This window comes from Anastrepha obliqua, chromosome 1 (assembly GCF_027943255.1).
Source record: "Anastrepha obliqua isolate idAnaObli1 chromosome 1, idAnaObli1_1.0, whole genome shotgun sequence".
Classification (NCBI taxonomy): Eukaryota; Metazoa; Arthropoda; class Insecta; order Diptera; family Tephritidae; genus Anastrepha; species Anastrepha obliqua.
The window spans coordinates 4,664,721-4,668,002 of NC_072892.1; the positions used below are offsets into that span (position 1 = coordinate 4,664,721).

Consider the following 3,282-nt stretch of genomic DNA (forward strand, 5'->3'; position numbering starts at 1 on the left):
CTACAATGGTGTTGTAAACAAGAGTCCAGGCATCGTGGCGTCACCATTGCTGAATATTACAGGACACGACCAAGTGCTCAGCCTACCAATGTTACAAAGGATGAATGAGCACAATCTGCATATAATTCAGAAGTTAAGAGACGATATGTTTTCCGGAGGGACTCCCAGAGTCTGGTTCATGGTTGGTGTAACACTCAGCCTTGCCTTTGGCTGTATTGGCATCATCTATCAATGTTGGTACCGGAGAAGATCTTCCATCAAATTGCAAGAAATGGTAAAGGAGTTAAGTGTCACCGAGGACGGCAACAATCTTAAAGGGGGGCTAGTTAACAGCCAAGTCATCGAACTTCCCTCGCAATGAATTCACCGAGCAACCCGCGCGCAAACAATGTCGTTGAACCCGACCACATATGCAACATAAACAAAGTAATGTGAGTCGGAGCAACGGCCAGCCGTTTCCGTTATGTCGCAAGCGTTGGAATTCTGATCGAATATGCTGAGTCGGTTTTACAGACCACACACAAACCCATGGCATGATCTTTATGTACTTATTATGTATTTAGGTTTAGATTCATGTTTCCATTTATGTACTTAGCTTTAGTCTTTTATTCACTTACATTCTTATAATCAGTTTTGTCCAGACAATTGTTCAATAAAGAACGATTGGCTTTACTCCGGCACGCCGCCGTTAATATTTGATCTATTAATTTACACTGTTGAGCCACAAGGCCAATAGTCCAACAAGGGGACGAAGTCAAGTCTCCCAACATAAACATCCTAAAGCTAATTGAATTAAGAAGTGGCTGAGACGTGTCAGCAACACCCGCCGCTAGACCAAGGCATCAATACTGCTCCAGAGGGAAGTTGAATACATATAACTTGAGACGTGTCAGCAACACCCGCCGCTGGACCAAGGCATCAATACTGCTCCAGAGGGAAGTTGAATACATATAACTTACACACATTGAACCTTGAATTAAATTTATTTTTATATATTTTCGTCCAAAATGACTTGAAATAATTTTCACTGTACTGAAAGAATGCCACGTGCAAGACGAGCAAACATTGGTATACGTTCACGTCAATCAAATGCTACAGCGTTAAATCGAAGATCACAAAGTGAAGAAGATCGTGTTCGACGAAATTAAGTGGAAACACAACGACAAATATGGAGAAATCAGTCGGTTAATAGTGAAGCACCAAGAAACCGTCGTGGGCCTACGTCCGTTTATGATATACGTCAAATGGAACGCGCGGCTTTCAATTACGATGCCACCATTGATTACAGCATGCATGCCTACATTGGCCAAATGGATATAGAATGTATACATTGCAAAGCAATTAAATTCAGAAACGAAACGCCTGGTATGTGCTGTGCTGGTGGGAAAGTCAAATTGCCGGTGCTAGAACTTCCGCCAGAACCTTTGCATTCATTGGTTTTTGGCAATTCACCAACGTCGAAGCATTTCCTCTTAAACATTAAAAAATACAATTCATGCTTTCAAATGACATCTTTTGGAGCTACAAATATTATAAGAGACGGATTTATGCCGACGTTTAAGGTTATTACTTCGTTTGGAATAAACAATATCATATTTAATTTATGTGCCGTCCCTGTGTTCGATGTTTTTAAAAATTCAGATCCGTTATCTACATATATTTCTCGAATTGTACAGATTCAAGGTCAAATATACCATAGAGCTGGGTCTTTGCTACCATTCCCAGATGGTGACCATCAATTTTTGCAAATATATTTTATTGGTGATGAGAATCGTGAATTAGATCAGCGCTGTGCAATTTCGACGAATACGAGAAGATCAATCGTGAATGAATTGCAAACAATGTTCCGTCAACACAATGAATTGGTGAAATTGTTCAAAGTGGCACTCGATCTGATGCCCACCGATGGCCACAAAATCATAATAAAAGCCGATAAAACACCAATTGGGGAGCACGCCAGACGATTCAATATAAAAAAACATTTCATCTATGGTGGTGCGAAGCCCACTGGGTAATGCTAGTTTATCATATAAATTGATTGGAAAATTATTGGAAAATTTACAATTAACTTTGTTTTTGTTAATAGGTGTTCGCATGTCGTTAAAAATGCACCTACTTCACAGTCATTTGGATTTTTTTCCTCCGAATTTGGGGGCTGAAAGTGATGAACAAGGCGAGCGATAAGTGTGCCTTTCGAAATTTATGCTTTTCAAAGAAATGGCGCGCACTGTTTTCGATATTGCAGGTAATAACTGCACTATTGCCCAAAAATAGGTTTTTTGGGAACATCTCGGAAACCGTTCTTTGAAAAAAAAAATTCATTTTTGGTTTCAGCGACCTCAAATTAGTTTAAAAAACACCTTTTGGTCCAGGTCCATTTTTGGTGTAAACTAGTGTTATCTATTCATACAGGCGTATATTATTTGCGAAGCGGTAACAGTGATTTAAAATCAAAATCTTTTGCTACAGTAAATGATAATTTAGATCACCAAGCACATGCCATATGGGCTCATATGAAGCAAATATTAATAACAATTTTGGAAAACAAACAAATTGACACAGTTCATATTTACTCTGACGGACCAACATCGCAATACCGGAACCAAACAACTGTAACTCTTTGGATAAAAACATTGATTGACGATTTTCAACAAGTGACAAAATCAACTTGGACTTTTAGCGAGGCTGGTTATGGTAAAGGCCCAATGGATGGTGTACGAGGATACCTAAAAAGAACAGCTGACAGACATGTCTTGATGGGTAATGATGTTAGAACAGCCTCAGAATTCGCCGATTTGTTCAAAAATGCTGCTATCGAAGTAAAAGTAATCCCAGAAGACAACGTGATTGAGGAGAAAAACCGCGTTCCAAAGTCTCTGGATGCTATTCCAGGTATAATGGACATCACAAAAATGTACTGGCAAAAAGGACTAGACGTTTTAATATAGTACAATTATATCAATACGAACATTTTCATAAAGAGCTAAAACTATCGAAGCTTTCTAGCCTTTATGATACGAGTGCAGTTGAACCTGAGGAAGTTTTTATGCCTGCAATTGAACTATTCAACCGATTTGGCTAAAAATTTAACCCGTTATTCTAGGCACACATATCTAGATCCCGGACCTTTAAAACATTTAATTTTTTAATAATAAACTATTTAATTTAAACAATTTATGAAGAAAAAAAATTAGATTTTGAGAACTTTTATCACAAGTCCGCCATTTTTTTTTTTTTTTTTATGTATATTTTAGATTCGGGACCTTGTTTGGAACCTTGGAC

General features: G+C 38.2%; 1 pseudogene; it reads left to right on the forward strand.

Annotated features, from left to right (window-relative positions):
* The first annotated feature begins 1,040 nt into the window (after positions 1–1,040).
* On the forward strand, positions 1,041–1,512 carry LOC129236189 (uncharacterized; annotated as a pseudogene).
* The last annotated feature ends 1,770 nt before the right edge of the window (positions 1,513–3,282 follow it).